The sequence below is a fragment of the Theobroma cacao genome, chromosome 6 (assembly GCF_000208745.1).
Source record: "Theobroma cacao cultivar B97-61/B2 chromosome 6, Criollo_cocoa_genome_V2, whole genome shotgun sequence".
In the NCBI taxonomy this organism is placed as follows: domain Eukaryota; kingdom Viridiplantae; phylum Streptophyta; class Magnoliopsida; order Malvales; family Malvaceae; genus Theobroma; species Theobroma cacao.
Window position 1 is genome coordinate 8,340,383 of NC_030855.1, and position 7,201 is coordinate 8,347,583.

A 7,201-nucleotide genomic window follows, 5' to 3' on the forward strand; every position below is an offset into this window, starting at 1 on the left:
ACACCTGTTACAGCCTCAACCACACAACAAACAACACCTTCAAACAACCATACAACCGGTGAATCAAGAAGATGGCGAAACAAGAAAGAGAAAGTGCAGTTTGACCCAATCCTAATCACATATGCTGAACTCTTCACTCAGTTAGTTGCAAACCATCTGATGGCACCTTTATACATAGAGCCATTAAAACCTCCATTCCCGAGATGGTATGACACTTCCGCCCACTGTGATTATCATTATGGAATCGAAGGTCATTCGATTGAGAATTGCACGACATTCAAGCATAAGGTGCAAGTGTTGATCAAGGCAGGAATCCTGAACTTTGAAAAAAAGCCGGAACAGAATGTTAACAACAACCCACTGCCAAATCATGCTGGGGCAGGGGTAAATGCAATTGAAAGGGAGGTGTATGTTAAAAGGAACATTCGGGAAGTGAAAACCCCCATGGAGAAAATATTTGAAGCCTTGGTAAAAGCCAATATGCTCGAGGTTTGGCCGGAATGTCCTAATATGAATGACTCGGGAGATATCCAAAGACGATGTTGCTTGTATTACAAAGGATGTGTGGGGCATTTAATCCAGGATTGTAGTTCTTTCCAGAAGGAAGTGCAAAGAATGATGGATGAATCTAGGATCGAGTTTTATATGGAAGCTTCAGAGTCAACAGTAAACATGATATCCAAGGAATCCACTCACCCAATGAAGATAAAACCTTTAACCATTTTCTATGAACCAAGAGGAGAGGTTGTGGAGGACAGAACCCGTGCCAAGATGATTATCGAAATCCCTAAACCCTTCCCTTACAAAGATGACAAAGCTGTCCCATGGAACTACAACTGTAGTGTACAAGTTTCAAAAGCGGAGAAATAGATAGCTGAATCTCAAGATGATGCTGCACATATAACTGGTGTTGGAGGGATTACCCGCAGCGGACGTTGCTATTCATCGAAATCATTGGAAAAACTCAAGAATGAGAAAGGAAAGGAAAAAGAGCAAGGTACGAGAGAAGAAAAGGTGCAACCTCCGAAATCGACAGACGGCTTAAAAGGACCGATGACGAAAAAAGAAGCTGTCGAGTTCCTCAAGTTCATCAAACATAGTGAATACAATGTGATCGAGCAATTGAACAGGTTGCCCGCTCGTATTTCATTACTATCTTTGCTCCTAAGCTCGGAACCACATAGGAACTCTTTGATGAGGATTCTGAACCAAGCATATGTGGATCACGATATCTCAGTTGAAAATTTAGACTAAATCGTTGGGAACATTTCGGTGGGTAACATAATATCCTTTAGCGATGAAGAAATCCCTTCTAGAGGTAGAGGAAATTACAAAGCCTTGCATATCACTACCAAGTGTAAAGGCTGTACCATCGCAAAGGTACTGCTTGACAACAGATTGTCCTTAAATGTGATGCCCATGAGGACCTTGGCCCGTTTACCCATCAACATGTCCCACATGCGAAAGAGTCAGATGATCGTGAGAGCCTTCGACGGAACAAGGAGAGAAGTAGTAGGGGACATTGAGATACCGGTAGAAATTGGCCCGTGTACCTTTACCATTGAATTCCAGGTTATGGATATCGCTTCTTCATACAATTATTTGTTGGGAAGACCTCGGATCCATATGGCTAGGGCCATACCTTCATCTCTTCATCAGAAAGTCAAGTTCATCGTGGAAGGGAAGATTGTCTATGTTAACGGGGAAGAGGACTTACTTATAAGCAAGCCAACATATACTCCTTACGTGGAAGCGACGGAAGAAGTGCTTGAATGTTCTTTTCGATCCTTCAAGTTTGTTAACACCACATATGTTGGAGAAGGAACCACACCGCCTATTCCGAGGCTTTCCAAAACCATCAAGATGGTTGTCAATCAGATAGTAGGGAAAGGATACCGAGCGGGGGTGGGACTGGGAAGAGAACTACAAGGCATTAGAAGGCCCATACGTGCTACCAAAAATGAAGAAAGGTTTGGCTTGGGGTATAAGCCAACTAAGAAGGAAAGAGAAGAAATGATAGCCGAAAGAAAAAAGGAAAGGTTGGCTCGCTTTAAAGGGCATGAGTTGGAAATCCAAGGAATGACATATCCTCATCTCTACGAGACATTCCGATCTGGAGGTTGCATCTTTCCTGAATCATTCACCGTTGGGAGTCGAGAATAAGTGTTAGCTTTAGGGGAAGCCTTTTCTGATTTATCAATATGTAAAACGGAGGAAGGTGAAGAACAATCAGAAAATGTGGATGGGATTCCTACTACATACCTCGGGCCACCGAATCTAAAATTGAGCAGCTGGAACACCATGAGTTTACCAGTCACTTGTGATTCAATTTCAAAGTAATGCAAACTAAACATCCGTGCTTATGCCCAAAAGCATTGGAATTTTATGTATTGGGCTTTTTATCATTTATCATTCTAATAAATTGACATGCGTAGTGCATTTCTCATATCTCTTCTCATGATTAACCACTTCCATTCGTGTCATTTCATCCCTTTATTTTAACTGTTTACCTATACAATAGCTCTACATATTTCAATCCCCTTTACCTTCCAAGATTCCAAATAATGAATGCGAAAATGATAATGACAGTGGTTTTGAAGTTAATTTTGAAAAAGGTGCAAGTGTCAGTGAACTTGACGATACAAAAAACGTGGAGGATTATGATTTAACTCCGGAATTTTTAAGACTAGTAGAACAGGAGGGGAGACAAATTGTCCCACATCAAGAGACACTTGAAACGATAAATTTGAGAAATGAAGAAAATAAGAAAGAAGTTAGAATTGGTATGACGTTGGTGCAAATGGAAAAAGAAAAACTAATAAAGCTACTCCATGAATATGTAGATGTGTTTGCATGGTCCTATTAAGATATGCTAGGACTCAATACAGACATTGTAGCCCATAAATTGCCTTTGAAACCCGAATGAAAACCGATTAAGCAAAAGTTGAGAAGAATGAAACTTGAAATGCTCTTGAAAATTAAAGAAGAGGTGAAAAAACAGTTCGATGCAGGATTCTTGGAAGTAGCTAAGTACCCTGAATGGGTTGCAAATATTGTCCTAGTACCTAAGAAAGACAGGAAAGTAAGAATGTGTGTGGATTATCGAGACTTGAATAGAGCTAGCCCAAAAGATAATTTTCCTCTTCCCCACATTGACACCCTTATTGACAATACTACCCTCCATTCCATGTTTTCCTTTATGGATGGCTTTTCAGGGTATAACCAAATTAAGATGGCACTAGAAGATGGAGAGAAAACTACCTTTATAACTATGTGGGGGACCTTTTGTTATAAGGTAATGCCATTTGGTTTGAAGAATGCCGAGGCAACTTATCAGCGGGCTATGGTGACTCTCTTCCATGATATGATGCACAGAGAGGTTGAGGTGTATGTGGATGATATGATTGTAAAAGCTCACAAAACAGAGGACCATACAACCAATCTTGAAAGATTATTTAAGAGGTTACGAAAATTTCAGCTCAGATTAAATCCGGCAAAGTGCACTTTTGGAGTCACTTCAGGAAAGCTATTGGGTTTCATCGACAGTGAAAGAGGAATAGAAGTTGACCCGGATAAGGTTCAAGCAATCCGTGATTTGCCTCCTCCCAAAACGCAAAAAGAAGTTAGAGGATTTTTGGGAAGATTAAATTATATAGCCCGGTTCATATCATAGCTCACACTCAAATGTGACCCGATCTTCAAACTCCTTCGCAAACATAATCCGGGGGCGTGGAATAAGGAGTGCCAAGTTGCTTTTAACAAGGTTAAAGAATATCTGTTGAGTCCGCCAGTATTGGTACCACTTGTGGTCGGGAGACCCCTCCTCTTATACCTGACGGTAAATGAAGGATCCATGGGATATGTGTTAGGACAGCATGATGAAACTGGTAAGAAAGAAAGGGCAGTTTACTACTTGAGTAAAAAGTTCACTGAATACGAGTCCAAGTATTCCTCGTTGGAAAAGATGTGTTGTGCTTTAGCATGGACGGCGCATCGACTCAGGCAGTACATGCTGTACCATACCACTTGGCTCATTGCAAAGTTGGATCCTATTAAATACATCTTCGAGAAACCTTCCTTATCAGGTAGAGTGGCAAGATGGCAAGTGTTATTGTCTAAATATGATATTGTATATGTGTCTCAAAAAGCTATCAAATGAAGTGCAATCGTAGATTTTCTTGCAGAAAGGGTGAAAGAGGATTATGAACCAATGGAGTTTGAGTTTCCGAATGAGGACTTGATGTCAATATGCCAAACAAGTGGGGAGGAATCGGAGAAAGAGAATTGGAAGATGTTTTTCGACGGAGCTTCGAATGCCTTGGAGCATGGCATAGGGGTCGTGTTAGTGTCACCAGAAAGAGATCATTATCCCGTCATAGCTAAACTCAACTTCTATTGCACCAATAATGTAGCTGAATATGAAGCTTGTGTCATGGGTCTTCAGGCAGCAATCGAGAGGAAAATTCACATTTTGGAAGTGTATGGGGACTCTGCTTTGGTTATTTATCAGTTGCGAGGAGAATGGGAGACATGTGACTCGAAGTTAGTCCGGTATCACAAGTATGTTTCAAAGCTGATTGAAAATTTTGATAAAATTTGCTTCACCCATTTGCCCCAAAAGGAGAACCAAATGGCCAATGCATTAGCCACTCTGGCGGCAATGTTCAAAGTTGGTACCAATGTCAAGATTCAACCCATCATGATTAATCTTTGAGAGTGCCCCGCACATTGCTCCAGTGTAAAAGAAGAAAGAGACGGGAAACCGTGGTACCATGATATTGTGCATTATCTCAAATTTCAGCAGTACCCGGATCAAAGCTCAGAAAATGATAAGAAAACCATTAGAAGGTTGGCAATGAATTTCTTCTTGGAGGGGAACATCTTATACAAGAGAAGTAGGGATCAAACGCTTTTGAGATGCGTGGATTCAACCGAAGCTTGGAGAATAGTTGAGGAAGTTCACGAAGGAGTTTGTGGAGCACATGCAAGTGGACATAAGTTGGCAAGACAAGTCATGAGGGCAGGGTATTACTGGCTCACGTTGGAAAAGGATTGTATAGACTTCACTCGAAAGTGTCATAAGTGTCAGATATATGCGGACAAAATCCATACCCCTGCTAATTCACTGCATGTATTGACATCACCATGGCCATTCTCAATGTGGGGCATGGATGTGATTGGGTTGATAACCCCGAAGGCATCAAATGGGCATCGGTTTATTCTGATGGCAATTGACTACTTCACTAAGTGGGTAGAAGCAGCATCTTATGCCAATGTGACCCAGAAAGTGGTATGTAAGTTCATCCAAAAGGAAATAATATGCCGCTATGGTCTCCCGGAAAGGATCATCACGGATAATGCTAGTAACCTTAATAGTTCGATGATGAAAGAGGTTTGTGCCAAGTTCAAGATCAAGCATCACAATTCAACGCCTTATCACCCAAAGATGAATGGAGAGGTGGAAGCAGCCAACAAGAACATCAAAAGGATAATTGAAAAGATGACAGATATATACAAAGATTGGCATGAGAAGTTACCTTTTGCTTTGCATGCTTATCGCACAACAGTCCAAACTTCCACGGGAGCTACACCATTCTCTTTGGTGTATGGGATGGAAGCAGTTTTGCCAATTGAAGTAGAAATTCCTTCCCTTCGGGTCATTAAAGAAGTACAGTTGGAAAAAGCCGAATGGGTTAATGCTTGTTATGAGCAATTGAATCTCATAGAAGAAAAAAGGTTGACGGCACTTTGCCATGGGCAGTTATATCAAAAGAGAATGATAAGGGCATATGGCAAGAAAGCACATCCTCGATAGTTTCGAGAAGGAGAATTAGTATTGAAAAGAATTCTCCCAAACCAGCATGATCCTCGCGGGAAATGGACACCGAATTGGGAAAGACCATTTGTGGTGAAGAAAGCTTTTTCAGGAGGAGCACTAATTTTGGCGGAGATGGACGGAAGGGAGTTTTCCAACCCAGTGAATGCCGATGCTGTCAAAAAATATTTTGCATAAAGAAAAAAAAAATTTCAAGTTGAAAACCTGAAAAGGCAGCTTGAATTTGGGAGATGTGTTTAGGGCGAAAACCCGAAAGGGCGGTCTAGACACGAAAGAGGTCCAAGTACTACAAAAGCTTAATATAGAAATGGTGAAGATCATGATCCGAGATGTTCATACAAAAGACAAGGGAACTGACAAATGTGCCTATTTTGGGATAAAATTTTGAGACTACTGTTAATATCTATCGAAACAGTCATTAAGAAAGAACTATATCCCTTTTGTATTAATCAATTTTCCCCTGTTCCTTGTCATTATGCTTGATTGTAGAAACTTCCCTTTTTTCTAATGAAAAGTAGCCTTTCTACTCCCAACAATGCCATCATTTCCATTCTTCCAAGAGATGAGATATGAGTACATTGCATTGCATTTGTCATAAAATTGGAATGATACTTAATAAAAAGCATGATAAAGTAAGAAATGTTTGCAATATTTTGAAAAAAAAAAAGATCATAATTGACAGGAAATGAAATGGAGTCTAGTAATGTAAGAAAAGAAATGAGAAAAGGCTACGAAAAGAAAGAAAGAAATGGAATTAGCAATAGAATGGAGCACAGTAAAAATGTGAAGAATGATTGGACCATGCATATGATAGAGGAAGAAAACAGTTATGAGCAATGAATTGGGGAAGACCAGAGATCGGAAGCGTGATCGATTCATCCCCCATTGATCAAAGAGAAGGCTCTAAAAACACCAAAAAAAGGAAATTGATGAAGATGAATTGCCATGTTCAAAATTTTAAAATAATTGAAAAATAGGGAAATTCATCTTTAAAATCATATGAATTTCAGATGAGGAATTGATTATTTTTCACCATTTCAAAAAAGAAAAAAGGTTTCGTTGCCTCAATTTTGAGGAATTCATTTTTAAAGGTACGTTGCCTCAGCTTTGAGGAGCTCACTTTTAAAAGTTCTCATTGCCTCAGTTTTGAGGAGTTCATTTTTAAAAGTCCTTGGTGCCTCAGCTTTGAGGAGTTCATTTTTAAAATCTCGTTGTCTCAGTTTTGAGGAGTTCATTTTTAAAGTCTCGTTGCCTCAGTTTTTGAGGAAGTTCATTTTTAAAGTCTCGTTGCCCCAGCTTTGAGGAGCTCACTTTTAAAAAGTTCTCGTTGCCTCAGTTTTGAGGAGTTCATTTTTAAAGTCTCGT

At 40.0% G+C, this 7,201-nt stretch overlaps 1 pseudogene; it reads left to right on the plus strand.

Annotated features, from left to right (window-relative positions):
- Positions 3,089-6,013, plus strand: LOC108662428 (annotated as a pseudogene).